This window comes from Alligator sinensis, unplaced genomic scaffold, assembly GCF_000455745.1.
Source record: "Alligator sinensis unplaced genomic scaffold, ASM45574v1 scaffold614_1, whole genome shotgun sequence".
Lineage (NCBI taxonomy): Eukaryota > Metazoa > Chordata > Crocodylia > Alligatoridae > Alligator > Alligator sinensis.
This window is the reverse complement of record NW_005842294.1, coordinates 203,595-218,781: the sequence shown is the minus strand read 5'-3', so window position 1 is coordinate 218,781 and position 15,187 is coordinate 203,595. Positions and strand designations below refer to the sequence as shown.

The following is a 15,187-nucleotide window of genomic DNA, read 5'->3' as shown; positions in this document are numbered from 1 at the left end:
AAAAATTAATGTTCCTTTATAATCCATGCCATGTATTTTTGCAGTGCACATTTTAGATTTTTACACCTTGGTTACACCCATAGCAGTTGGAGTTCTACATTTATGTGCCATACGAAATAGGCATTATAAAATCCAAATCTGCATTACGTTGGCTAACTCCTACAATATGCTTCCAGCCTGTGGAATCTCACAGCATAGTAAAATGAGGAGAGAGAAAGAAAGAATTAAAAAAGAGAAAGAGTAGAGATAATAAAAATGAGAGGTTACCCATGTTCATGATTTCATTTCTTTCTAAATTTATGCCATAATTAACAGACTCATCATTGTCTTTGAACTTATCATTGTCCATCTGCCAAGAGATAGTGGTGCCGCAGATAAGCAGGTTTCCTTTCCATTGGAAAAGGAAGAGTAACACAAGCTGTAGATACTTTTGTAGCTCATCTTATTTCACATACAGTTCTGAAAGTGGTCACAAAGTAATCACAAACAGCGAAAAATAAAGCCACAGAATCTCAGATCAAACAGTAATGTGCAGGTTCCAGGGAACAACCCTACTTCAAGAATTGACCCTAATCACAGAGATTAAGGCAACAACAAACTACCTTCTTTTTCTTCCCTCCCCGCCTCCTAAAAAAAAACTGTATCAGAAGACCAATACCAATACAGATTTTTATTCCAAAACTAGAACTTGCTCATATAGTATGAAAAAGAATTTATAAAATGATGTGTGACAGTGCCATCTGGTGACCTGTCAAAATAATAAGTTACTGGGAGAAAAGAATCTTAAATCCAGAATTATTTGAAGTAAATCAAAATTCATGGTAGGCTCAAAGGATTAGGGCAGCTTTTTCTGATGACAGATCACCTCCAGCCATTCCTCTAATTTAGTAATTGTGAATTGTTCCATTTCACTTTTGGGTTTGATTAATTTTTTTAATATTTCAGTGTTAAGAATCTGAAAAGTAATACTGAATGACTAAAGTAAAACAGCACCAGTAATGCTACAAAGGGCACCTCTACCTCAACAGAGGAGCACAGAGCAGGATTTGTCCCTGGACAAATACTTAAGCAGTGTTAAAATATATGCAACATTATTTCCTGTTTGATTTAATCTGCCAGAAGGTGTTTGGGATTTTGGATCAATTACATTACTTACAACCTTAAAACAAGGCATGGGGAAGAGGTGAAGGGGGTGGGTGGAGCAAGTGGGTGGGGAGATGTCATGCTGCTTCCCCCTCTGCCTCCCAAATTGCCCCACAATGGCAAAACCTCTCCCTCTACTCCCAGGTCACTCCCCTGCCACCCCAATCCTCCTATAGCCCTTCCACCCCTGGATCACTTCCCTGATGCCCCAATCAGCCCAAGAGAGGCTGAGGTGCTGGTCTGAGGTTCCCCCTCCTTTCTTGCTCCTGGGGTCCTTGCAAACCACATAGACTCTGCACACCCAAATCCAGCTACAGGCAGGCTCCACACCTGAAAAAGGAAGGTGGGGAGGATACAGGGGGGGGGGGGAGGGGGGGCAAGCAGCTACCAGACAAATGCAGGGCCCAGTGGGGGCTGGATCCAGGTTTGCAGGGGTGGCATGAGCTGCAGGGAACCCCAGGAGCTGGTAGGGAGGGGAAACATCTTCCCCTGTCTCATTGCTGCCACCACTCTCAGGCTGATTGGGGTGGCAGGACATCAATCCAAGAGCAGAGGTGCCAATCAGGGGGCAGAGGGGCCCAAGTGGGGAGTGGAGAGAGATCAGGGGGGAGTGGGGAGCAGCATGGCAGGCCTTTCTGCCCCTCCTCCCCAACCTATACTGTGCCTAGAGAACTTACAATCAGGATAGGCATAGAGTAGACTTGTAGTCTCTAGCCACATCCCTGCCAGCCCTCTAGCAGCAGGTCTGAGCAGTGCACATTATAGAGGGTATTAACTCCAAAGATGTGACTGATCATCAGGGACCCTGGTGTTCTCTGATTAAAAAATTCCACAATTTTTAGGTTTAAAAAGTAACCTCAAATCCACATTTTTCCATGATTAAAGTAAAACACCACTAATAACCTCTCATTTTTATTACCTCTCTAACCCTAACACAGACCTACTAACTCTAAAATGTAATCTCACCTTAAACCTGGACAGAAGTGGGACATCCTAAGCATATGATGCTTAGGACATGCCTAAGCATAGGCATCCTAAGCATATGATATCAAGCATATGATGTCTAAGCATATCAGCCCAAGAGAGGCCGAGGTGCTGGTCTGAGGTTCCCCCTCCTTTCTTGCTCCTGGGGTCCCTGCAAACCACATAGACTCTGCACACCCAGATCCAGCTCCAGGCAGGCTCCACACCTGAAAAAGGAAGGTGGGGAGGATGCAGGGGGTGGGGGAGAGGGGGGGGCAAGGAGCTACCGGACAAATGCAGGGCCCAGTGGGCCTGTTTCATTGCTGCCACCACTCTCAGGCTGATTGGGGTGGCAGGACATCAATCCAAGAGCAGAGGTGCCAATCAGGGGGCAGAGATATGACATCCTAAGATATGTCAGACATATGACATCCTAAGCATATGCCTATGTTTTTTGTGACTTGAACACAGAGGTGGACCCATAATGCACACTAAGCGTCACTCTAGGCTCCAGATGACTTCCATGAGATTAATACATCCACCAAGGCACAAGATCAAACAAAGATAGTTAAATATATCTGTTTCTTAAATGCTTACAATCCACCATTTTCCATTTAATATTAAAAGGTTACGCCAACAAGATAAGAAGATATTTGGAAAAGAATTTGAGGATTATTCTGTGTGGGCTGGGAGCAATCCAGGCCCTTTTTGTGCTCTGCGCGGGCTGTGGCCAGCAGCCCTGGCACGCGACTTACACCGAAGATGGTCGTGGTGTAGGCTGGACAGCTTTCCAGGCATAGCTCCACTTAAATCCTCGTTTGAGGACTACGACAAGCTCGCTCTCTCCCACGGAGTTGTTGAAGCTCCGTGGGTCCGTTTATTCTCTCTCCCACGAAGTTTGCTAGGCTCCGTGGGTCCTTTTGCGCGCAGGGAGGGATACGTCTAGGAATCTATCGGTGATGGGGAGAGGCGAGAGGCTGATCAGACCTCTGTTGCCTGCTTTAAATGCGCTGGGTCCAATAGGCTCCGCAGCGCTTAGAGATCTTCACAAGACGTGAAGTCTCCTCCTCCTGGTGTTTGTGGAGTCCTCCAACTTGGGCGGAAACCACTCAAGCTTCTTATACGGCTAGCAAGCCAATCACTAGCCGCCACGTGTGAATAATTTCATGCAAGCCAATAATGGGGCTCGAATTAGAATACAAATGGCGGGAACTCTTTGCACCGAGCATTTCCTAGATGCAAAAAGAAATGCACCATGCAAAGAAAGCTACAAATTGGCAAGAAATTCTCCCTTGCACCGGGGTTCTCCTTTACAGCAGAAAACTCCACCGTGCAAAGAAGCTGCAATTTGGCGGGAAAAATAATTTAGCAGTGCCAAAGCACACACAAAACAAAAATCACAACTTTGGGTTGTGACATATTCAACAATAGTTTTGCTTGCATCCTAGCTATCTGCTTATGTTAAGCTATTTGTTTGAAAGAAAGCAAAATATTCTGTATTAAACTGAAATTAATATGGAGAGCAGTTTCAATTCTATTTTCACTGTGTAGAACCAAAGTAATCATACACAGGGCCTCTCTGTGGCATTTGTCACAATTTATACACACTAACAGGTTTGCAGGGTTTCCATCATCCAGCTTTCAAAACGTTATTTACTGTAAGGAATCATGAAACACAGCTCTGTTCCATGAGTGTTTTTCTTTCTGGATACCTTATGCAAAGAACAACTTTAAATTTAACATATTACTCAAAGGTTGCTCATGTTATCTTCATCCTTGGGATTAAACCATGGAAGGTAACACTGTGGTTGAACTCCTTGTAATCTTCACTGATGTGTGCAGTCTGGGTTAAAGGATGGATTCTGTTTTTCAGAACATTCAGGACTCCCTTAAGATAACACAGATATGTACACTAACTTACCCTGTAGACTTGTCGAGACAGTTATACCAACAGTTTTGTGATACTCATAATCTGCAACATGCAGCTTTTAACAGATAGCAATTAGTCATGTCATTCTACATTCTTTAAAAAGACTCAGTACTAAAAAAAGGAGAATATATGGTTGCAGTCACTTTATTTATTACTAAAAGGAAACTGTGCTTATCAGTAGGTTCTCCTCTGCTTCTCCTCCCCAGTGCATACAAGACTGCCTTCTTCAGCATAAAATACTGAGCTGAATTACCATGGCCAGAGCATATGTGCAAGGGTTTCTTTCAATCTGCACCTTGTCTGAATGCTCCCCTCTTATATCCTGCCTTAGCATGTGTAAAGGCACTTTATGTCCTTTACAATCATTAAGGAATGCAGTTACATTTGATGAGACCTTCAATATGTTTAAGTATTGTCTGATATCTTTTATTGGACCAACTGCATGGCTGGGATAAAGTCAGACAGGCTTTCAAATGCAAAGCATTATTCCGCAAGTCTAAGGAAAGAAGCAAGCACAGTGATAGTTAAGACCAGTGGGTAAAGCTCTGTATTTAGAAGGTGGGGGTGGGGAGAGAGAAATTTCCAGGGGTATCAGACAAACAATTACCAGAAGAAATGAAGTTTGCTTACTGAGAAATCAAGAGCTATAAAGAGAGAGGAAGGTCATTATCGCCTGTAGTGTGCAGGAAGAATCAGGTAGATTATAGTGTGTCATAAAATCAATACCAGTATTCAGTCCTTGGTTCCTAGTGTCAGCCAGCTTATGAATTTTTGTTCCCAAACTTGCCTTTTAAAGGTGTTTGGTAGATTTCCCTTGAGCACAAGGATAGTGAGGTCAGAAAAGGAGTGGTTGTTCTGTGAAAAATGTGCTCCTACTGACGTACACATCTCTGTTTTTCATGTTTTCTGTAAGAGTCCATTCTGGTGTGTAGTTGCTGTTTGGTTTCACCCACATAGTTACCATGAGGGCATTTGGTGCTGGCTGGACACACAAAAATATTTCTATGCCTTCAGGGACATGACATCTGTTACTAAGACAGCAAATAATAAGTAAGTTATAAAGATACATTTTAAATAAACTAATGAGAAAATTCAATCACTGTTTTAATTCAACATTCAGAGAGCCACAAGTAAGACAATTATTGCTATTATACAATTCTGTATAGTTAAAATTAAAATGAAAGCATTTTCTGAAGTGAAAATGGACATTTCTTGGCTCAGTCGCTTTCTAAAGCAAAGGACTGACATCTGCTGGTGATATTTATGTAAGCTGGCAAGGTAGCTTTCCAAAAGAAAATGCTAGATAGTATTTCAAATGCTTCCATCATTTTTTACGAATAACGTAGTTGCTTTGGAATATTTAACGAATCTCTGAAAACTTAGATTTCAGAATTAATTAAACTTATTGGGCATATCTACATGAGACGTTTACTGCAGAACTGCCTAATTAGCTCTGCAATAAGTGTCTCAATATCTACACATGCCGGGCTATTAGACTGAAGTAAATAATTAATTCTGCCTCAGGTTAGTGCTTGTAAATACAGGTACTATCCTGCGGCAGAATTTTTTAATGCACAGCAGTGCACATGTAGATGCTGACCCGACTGGCTGGGGCATAAGGATGCTTCAGTCCAGGTGCTGCCTGCTGGCTAACCCTGCACTACATAATGCTCATGCCCCAGCCAGCCCCTCCACAGGGGTGTTTCAGCCCTGAGCAGCGAGTTGAACCAGATGACCTCTGAGGTGTCTTCCAGCCTTACTTTCCTAGAAATGGCAGGAATACAACTGCTAAAAGGGATAAAATATTTATATGAGGATTATTTGAAAATAAAATAAAATAAAAAAACCTGGCAAATGCCCACTTGAGCCTCTTCAATGAATGCAAACTTTAAAAAAAGGTTTTGAATGGACTTCTTACACTAAAGCCTAAGTCAATTCAACTAGCTTTACTGAAGGGAGCTGGATCCATTTCTAAATTATGCTTTGCACACAGTCTAAAGTAAAGCTGTGAATAATGGGTCCAAGTTTAATATCACACCCATCATTGTGATATCTGAACACACATGAAATTGTGAAGTGATTGAATAGCACCCAAAGTGGTACTTACTAAAGGGTACTTCATAAATTACTGCTTTATTTATGAAGCACCTTTTTATCAAGGCGATCATGGCACTGTATTATTTCATAATAAACCAGTACAATAAAAATCACTGTGATTAATCACAGCTGAAAGAATAGGATTGAAAGCGAAGAAATGCCTGGGAAACTGGGAGAGTGGGAAAGATTCTAAATATGAAGGTGACTAATAAAACATTTTAACAGGCCAACTTCTACTTGGAAAACAAACAGATGCACAGCCCATTTTTAATAATACAACAAATATTTAAGAAGTTAGCAAGAAGGCATAATTAAAAGCCTACCTACATATCAAGACATATAACAGCATTTTGCACAGCTTCATCAACCACATAGCCAAACTAAAGCCAGGAAGTAGTTCCATTTATTACATTTCCTCTTCCACTGGAGTACCTCTAAACTCCAGACAGGATCCTTTTTTAAAATCCTCATCGGGTATCTGGTTTGGGCTCCCTGATCAACTGCCAAAGAACAGATTTCTAATTTGCTGTTGAAGACTGAGCTCTAAGAATGGCTCCTCTGATGAAACAGTTCTGCAGTTCTGAAACAGCTGAAATATATCAGGAAGATACTCCAGACGACAGAGCCATTCAGCCTTCAAAACTCAGCAACCTGACCAGCAAAAGCAAAGACATTATCTTAGATTTTGCCACAATTAAAAGAGATAAGATGAATTTAGATGAATTTCAGTCATCTATTAGCAGTGGACCAACAAGTTACTCTGTATCCATCTGCTAAGAACAGTGGTAGATATCCAAAGCCCTTTATATAAAAGTTGTGTTTATACTAAGGAATTGTAGCAAAATCATTTCAGCTGGTGATACTGCAGAGACAGCCAAAGAAGCAATAATAGTGTAAATGATGTTTGAGCTCTTTCAGGCTTTTGACAATCTAGTGAAAAAAAAAAGGCTGCCAGTGGTGGGGATACTGGAGCTTTTATCCATGCAAAAACACTGGAAATATTTTGCTAATAATCCCTTAGTGTTGACAGATTTGTAAAGGACAAGGCTAAAGTAAGATATTGAAAATTAAATGCTCACATACTCCTGGGACTCCCTGCAGGATTAAGTGAACTTTTCCTCCTCCTCTAAATGGGTCTGAAAACTAAACAGAACTATAGGTAAAAAAGAAATGTCAAAAATAGAGCCAGAGCGACAACCAGCTCTGATGGCACCCTTAGACTTCTGTTACGTGCAATAACTCTAAAGGTAGCCTACAAACTACCGAGTTCTCTTGCCTATTCAGATGCAGAGACCCTCATCTTTTCAGGATTTTTTTTACCTCTTTTAGCAGAAGTTCAATCCACCAAGAGAACTATTTAAAAAACATACCCCCCCCCACACACACACGCACAACACGTCTACACATGAACTTTAATGCACATTAGCCTATTTTAATGTGCATTAAAGCATCACTAAAAAAATGGTATTTAGTTAATGTGCATTAAGACAGGCTAATGCTCATTCTTCTAGTATCTCACCATGGAGGGCATTTTTACACATGCTCCAGGAGTGGGGATAGGGGGACGTTTTAATTAAAGAGGCTCAAACGAACTTTAGATAAAGCGCCTCCACCACCACTTTGAAGCACAGAGACACTGATACATGAGATGTGAGAGGCTGCAGGAGCACAGTAATTGCCATGTTCTAGCAGACTCAATTAATCGAGCCTGCTCCGTCGTGCTATAATTCCAGTGCATCAGAGCAGCCTCCCTGCTCATGTATAGGCACCCACAGGTACTAGATTTAATGTGCATGAACTAAAGCGCATTACTGCTCATGTAGTGCTACATATGCTACCTCTAACCAGCCTGAAAAACTATTACAGGAATATATATCTTTGTTTTAAAGCCCTGAAGAAGTTTGAAACTTGACAAGGACTCAAAAACAGAGCCTGTGTGTTAAATATTTTTTGTATAATTGACTCAAACACACTTTTTTCTTAATTACCTGCCATCATGAATATAACATAATCCTATTTAGCACGTGCAAATATTATAATAAATCATCTTTCTTATTAGTCATATGTGATGTGATTAGCTTAAGCCATTGGTCCTCATTCTCCAGGCCACAGCCAGATCTGGCCTGCAGGGGTTCCCATGAATCTGGAAATTCAGCAGGCCCATGCATCCAAAAATGTGGTGGTTGGAGAGTTGTTGCAGCATTAATTGCCACTCCCCTGCTGCCAGATTTCCAGACCCATGGGGAGCCCCATGGGCTGGATAACACAGCCTTGCCTGCTAGATTGCATTGGTGCGCAGGATGAGGCTTACACATATGGTGCTAGCCAGCATGAAGGATCACACCCATGGACCACCCCCATGCACTGACCCACTACCATATTTACTTGATTCCAAGATGAGGGATTTTTCCTCATGTTAAATGGGGAGGAAAACCTTGTCTTGGAATTGAGTAAATATGGTAGTTGTCACAAAATTATTCTGGATGGTTCTTCTTCATCAGCATATTTTCATTTAACGCTGAATGAAATGCCAGTCATGCCCAGCCTTCCAGCCCCTCGTGATGTGGGGTCAATCCATGGCCCGGATCCCATGTGGGTCAGTGTGTGGGGGTGGTCCCACATGCCAGCTGGCACCATATGAAACAATATGTGGCTTTCACTCCAGACCTGAACCCAGGTCAGGGCCAGACCCACAGCTGCTGCCTGCCACTACATTACTTCTGCACTCCTGCCTCTCCCCCACAGCTTTGGACCCCACTCCTTTTCTACTCACTCTCTCTCTCCTTTGGAAGCAAGACTACAGGGGGCAGAAGCAGCAGAGGTGTGGAGAAATGTACTCAGAGGGTAGTGGTGGATGGGTCTTTTTTGACCTGGAGGGAAGTGGGCAGCAGAGTCCCCCAGGGCTCGGTCCTTGGGCCCGCACTGTTCAATTTCTTTATTAGTGACTTGGACGACGGGGTTAAAAGGAGCCTGTTTAAATTTGCTGATGATACCAAGATTTGGAGTGAGGTGGGCACGCTAGTAGGGAAGGGCAGATTACAGTAGGACCTGGACAGGCTACAGTGGTGGGCTAATGAAAATAGGATGGGTTTCAATACTGACAAGTGCAGGGAGCTGCACTTGGGCAGTAGAAACCAGCAGCACACTTATAAGCTGGGAAACTCCCTTCTTGAGAGCACGTTGTGCATCCACAGATGCATCTCAAGCAGGGCCAAGGAGGTGATCCTCCCCCTCTATGCAACACTGGTCAGGCTGCAGCTGGAGTACTGTGTTCAGTTCTGGGCGCCGCACTTCAGGAGGGATGTGGACAGCATTGAGAGGGTCCAGAGGAGGGCCACCCACATGATCCGGGAACAGCAGGGCAGACCCTACGAAGAGAGGTTATGGGACCTTAACCTGTTCAGCCTTTGCAAGAGAAGGCTGAGGGGGGACCTTGTGGCCATCTATAAACTCACTAGGGGGGACCCACAGGGTTTGGGAGAGACCCTGTTCCCCCTAGCACCCCCCAGGGTAACAAGGAATAACAGCTACATATTGTTAGAGAGTAGGTTTAGACTGGACATCCAAAGGCACTACTTCACAGTCAGGGTGGCTAGGATCTGGAACCAACTTCCAAGGGAAGTGGTGAAGGCTCCTACCCTGGGGGTCTTTAAGAGGAGACTTGATGTCTACCTGGCTGGGGTCATTTGAGCCCGGTTTTCTCTCCTGCCCAGGGCAGGGGGTCGGACTTGATGATCTACAAGGTCCCTTCTGACCCTACTTCTGTGAATCTATGAATCTATGAAAATGGGGTCTGAGGCTGCTGGGGGGCTTTTCCAGGCTGAAGAGCCCCATGGCTCTCAGCCTCTCATCATAAGGTCTGTTTTTCTGACCTCTGATCATGCGTATGGCTCTCCTCTGCACTCTCTCAAGCTTCTCCACATCCTTTTTGAATTGTGGAGCCCACAACTGGATGCAGTACTCCAGCTGCAGCCTCACCAAGGCTGAGTATAACGGGAGAATGATGTCCCAGGATTAGCTTGAGAAGCATCTATGGATGCAAGCCAGCATTATGCTCACTTTACTAGCTGCAGCATCACATTGAAGGCTCATGTTCACCTTGTGATCAATCATGACTCCCAAGTCCCTTTCATCTGTAGTGCTAACCAGTTTAGCACAGCTGATCCTATAAGCATGCTGCAGGTTTTTCCTCCCAATGCCAAGAACCTTGCATTTTTTGGTGTTAAACACCATCAGATTCTCATCCACCCATTTCATGAGCCTGTCAATATGTGCCTGGATCACCCTCCTGTCCTAAGGTGTGGATGCTTTACCCCAGAGTTTGGTGTCATCTGCGAACTTGGCCAGCCAACTGCTGACACCAATGTCTACATCATTGATGAAGATGTTAAAAAGTATAGGCCCTAGGACAGAGCCTTGAGGGACCCCACTGGTCACAGCGCACCACGATGATTGACTTCCATCAACCATCACCCTCTGGGTCCTACTGCAGAGCCAATTCCCCAGCCAGAAGATCGTGATGTGGTTGAGGCTGCGGTTAGCCAGTTTTGCCAAGAGGTGATCATGGGATACCAGATCGAAGGCTCTCAAGATCCCTCAGGATATTGCCATCAGCTAGCATGTTAAGGATGGCCTTGTTGATAATCTTTTCCAAGACCTTCCCCAGGATAGAGGTCAGGCTGATGGGCCTGTAGTTTGCCAGATCTACTTTCTTCCCTTTCTTGAAGATAGGCACCACATTGGCCTTTTTCCAGTCTTCTGGCACTTCACCAGAGTGCCAGGAGTTCTCAAAGATCCGTGCCAGGGGTTGAGCTATGATGTTTGCCAGCTGCTTGAGAACCCATGGGTGTAAACTGTCAGGGCCGGCTGACTTGAAGGTATCTAGCCTGTAAAGGTGTTTCTTCATGAGGTCAGCTTTGATGGGGGGTAAGGAATCTCCCTCACCCGGGCCTCCCTGACCCACAGTGGGCAGGGGCATCCCATGGGACTGGTGAAAAACTGACGCAAGGTACCCATTAAGCAAGTTTGCTTTTTCATGGGCATCAGTTGTCAGTTGTCCCATCTGGTTTTGCAGGGGTCCAATGTTGCCCTTGCTTTTCCTCCGGCTCCCCACATATCTAAAAAAGGACTTTTTATTGTCCTTGATATTTGTAGCTAGCTGGAGTTCCATCACAGTCTTGGCTTTCCTGGTTTGCTCTCTGAAGGTCCAGACCAGAGCAGAGTATTCCTCCTTGGTGGTGGTTCCAGTCCTCCATTCTTTGTAGGTCTTCCTTTTAAGATGTAGGAGGTCTGCTAATTCCCTGGAGAGCCAAGGGGGCTGTTGTACCCTTTTGCTGCCTTTCCTCCGAGACGGGATAGACTTTGCTTGCTCATCCAGGATTGCTCCCTTGAAGAGCAACCACTCATCTTGAACTCCCCTCCCCTTTGTGTTGTGGCCCTTTAGGGCCTCACTGACAAGCCTCCTTAGTTTGTCAAAGTCAGCTTTCCTGAAGTCAAGGACTTCTGTATTACTGACTGACTTGCCAGCTTTATGGTGGATGGTGAAGGTGATCAGCTCTTGGTGACTATCACCCAGGTTTCCATCGATCGATAGGTCACTGATTAGGTCGTCCCGGGTTGCCTGTACTGGGTTGAGCAGCGCTTTACCTCCCATCAGCCCATAGACTTCCTGCATCAGAGAGAGGTCATCCATGCACGAGAGAAAGCTTTGCGATTGCTTGGATTTGGTTGAGCACTCCTCCCACAAGATGTCTGGGTAGTCCCATGACAAGCATGCTTTGGGAGTCTGCAGCCTCAGCCAATTCCCTGGCAAACTCCTGGTCAAGGTCTTGACCCTGGGCAGGGGGTCTGTAGTAGACACACACCATAGTATCCCCTGTGCTGTGTTCCCCATGGATTTTAACCCAGAGGGTCTCAAGTCATCCACCATGGGTGCCAATGTCAGCTTGCAGGGATGCATAGCTTTCCTTGACATAGAGAGCTACACCCCCGCCCCTTTTGTCCACTCGATCCCTCCTGTACGGGGTATAGCCGTCTATACCTGTGGCCCAGTCATGGGTGGAGTCCCACCAGGTCTCCATTATCCCTATGACATCATAGTTATTTACTTTTAGCAGGAGGACAAGTTCCAGGGCTGAGGCAGGGGTGGGTTCCCTTAAGTGCCTTAGCCTGCTGGCTTTGCAAGGCTTGCTCAGTGGGCCAGCAGTAGCAGTAGTCCCTCCCTCCACCAGCGGGCTTAGTTTAAAGCCCAGTGGAGCAGGTCAGCCAGCCTCCTTCCCAGTGGAGAGAGGTGGAGGCTGCCCCTTCCCAGCAGCTCACTGCCTCTCTCACCAAAGAGCAGAATGTGGTCATGGAAGCCAAAGCCTTCCCGATGACACCAGTGCCGCAGTCTTTGCTTAACTACCTGGATTCTCCTCTCCCTCCTCAGCCCGTAGCCAGAGACTGGGAGGATCTAAGAAAACACCACCCACCTGCGCCCCCAGACCCTTTAGCCCCACTCCCAAATCCCTGTAGTGCCTCATGACCTGGCTGGGAGTGCTCTGAGACATGTCATTGGTGCCCACATGGATGAGGAGCATGGGATAGTGGTCAGTGGGCTGGAGGAGCTTAGGGATCTTCTCCGCAATGTCTTGGATTCTGGCTCCCGGGAAGCATCAAACTTTCCAGGCTAAGGGGTCGGGAAGGCAGATTACCCCATCGGTCCCTCTCAGGGTGGAGTCTTCCATGACAAACACTTCGCATTTTGTCTTGGGGAGAGCAGGGGCGGTAGCTGCAATTGAGCCTGTGTTGCCTGTGACAGCTGGCAACTCAGCAGGCTCTGCTGGGGCTGCAAGAGGTTCATACCTGTTGCAAAGCTCCAATGGGGTGGGGGCCTTGGTGTGGTAGACCTTGGGGCCCTTGACCACCTTGGTCCAACCCCTGGGCTGGACAGTAAGGGAGGTCCCTGAGTCCTCCCTTGTCCTGGAGGGAGACCATGGTCTACCCTCCACCTCCTGGGGGAGAAGGGCCTGGCAGTAGGAGTCAATCTCCTGCTCACAGTCCCTGATGGCACACAGTCTCTGGACTCCTCCAGCTGGCATGCTAGAGACCTCAAAAGGGAGCAGACCTCCCAAGGGGAGGTGGCCATGCTCCCAGGCCCCAGAGCCTGAAAAAGTGACAGGCAGCCTCTGCAGCTGAGAGTCAGAGGCTCCGTCTGTGTGGCACCTGGAACCATGGGTTCCATCTGGGTGGAAGCCTCTGAGACACTAGAGTGGGGAGGCGCAGACCCCGAGGGGACCTGAGGGGTGTGGCGCGTGCCCATCCATGACATGCCGCTAGTAGGCCGGCTGTGGCTGGGACTGCCTACCCTAGGGGGCTCACAGGCAGAGCCACGGGCCCTCCCAAGCACCCTCCTGTGCAAACTCCCATGCTAACTTGCGCGCTGGGCCCAGGAGCACACCTGTTTACGCAGCCTGTTCATGAGGCTCCTGTTGCATGGCTCCCTAGGGGGACTGGGCCAAGTAGGAGCCAGAGGGCACTAGAGCATACCCTTGACTACAAGGAAGCTGTGCTGGGGAGACATAGCCAGCCTGGGCTGAAGTGGCCAAAGAGGTGTTTAATTCCCCTTCCCTGTCCCACAGGCAGGGACCTGAGCCCAGTTTACCAGGTGCTTTGCCCCCACTGCTGCAGGCAGAGCTGCGGCAGACTGCATGGCAGCACCAGGGCTCAGAGGGGGGCCAGAGCCCTCTAAGCCCCCCACAATGCCGCCACGGGCTATAGCAGCTTTCCTCACCCCTCAGCATGGCCCCCTGCCAGGAAGAGGCTTGTGCTTGGGGAAACCATGACAGGAGCTGCTGCCAGATGGCAGGGCAGGGGCTTACCTGCAGGCAGGCCAGGGCTCATCGGGGGTCCTGGGGTCTCGCTGGGGGTCCGTAGGCTCATGGGGGTGCAGCAGGCTTACACCCATGCATCTTGCACTGGAGCCGGGGACCAGAATGAGTGAAGATACTGCTTGCTTTGAAGGTCAGAGAACACCATACCTAGAAATATGGAGGAAAAATGATCAGGTTCTTCTGCCTCATACCTAAACTCTAATTCATTCCTGGAAAGGAGTGCTATTATACCATCCTCAGGACAGAAAGGTATGAACCCTAAAAAGTGGAAGATCTTACAACTGCTCTTTAAGAAAACTGATGAAAAACAATACTTGAATACACTGCTTAAAGTCTGTATTTGCAACATTTACTGGCCAATTCACAATTTTATTACTTTTCAGACATATTTGACTGTCAAAGGAATTAATTCATATCTGTATTTAGGATGCTGAAAATTAGATCACTCTCATGTATTATTTAGGGTGCTATAATTACAATGGCCATTCAGCAAGTAATACCCTACTATTTTTTTCTCAGTTTAATATTATTTTAAAATATTAAACTTTGACAGAAAATTTGTACACATTTGCTGAACACAGTTATTTTTCAATGTAGTCTCCTTCTCCATCAGTGGCCTTTTCTGTCTGATGAACAAGGGCGTGTATCCCAACTCTGTTGAAGCCTTTGTCTTTATTGTGCGGCCACTGTCACACAGTCTCCATCACTTTGCTGTCATCCTAAAAATGTTACCTTGAATGTCATCCTTCATCCCCAAGTTATATGAAGGATGGGGTAGCACAGCCTCTGTAGTGTGAATGTAGGTGTGCTTTGTCTCATAGAAGCAGGACTTCAGACATGTCTCTGTCAGGACAGGAACTTTGTATGCAAAATTTAAGTTTCTTCAAGTTCTTGACATAGACTTCCAAGATTATTGTGGCCCCCTTAGGCAAGAAGTTAGTAAGAGAAACTCTCCCCATGTCCATGGCTTACTTCAGAGCTAACATTTTCTACAAGGGTCAGTCAGAAAGTGAAGCCTCCTATATCAGGATACAAGCCCTCATAATAAGGTAAATAAAGTCTGGAATCAAAGTGCTGAATTAAAAACATTGAAGAAAGTTTCTATAAATAGTGAAATGCATGTATGAATTTCCTAGAACCTTACTGAATAATAAATTAACCTATCAATAACTTGGTTAGGGAA

The 15,187-nt window shown here is 45.9% G+C and overlaps 1 long non-coding RNA gene across 1 annotated transcript in view; it reads right to left on the bottom strand.

Moving 5' to 3' along the window:
* Window positions 1–6,700: 6,700 nt before the first annotated feature.
* LOC112551018 overlaps window positions 6,701–15,187 on the bottom strand; it is a 16,988-nt gene continuing 8,501 nt past the window's right edge. The window contains exons 2-3 of the long non-coding RNA XR_003095127.1: window positions 13,993–14,151; window positions 6,701–6,784 (exon numbers count right to left, since the gene is read on the bottom strand). This is a non-coding gene — a long non-coding RNA (uncharacterized LOC112551018). The remainder of the gene's footprint in view (window positions 6,785–13,992; window positions 14,152–15,187) is intronic.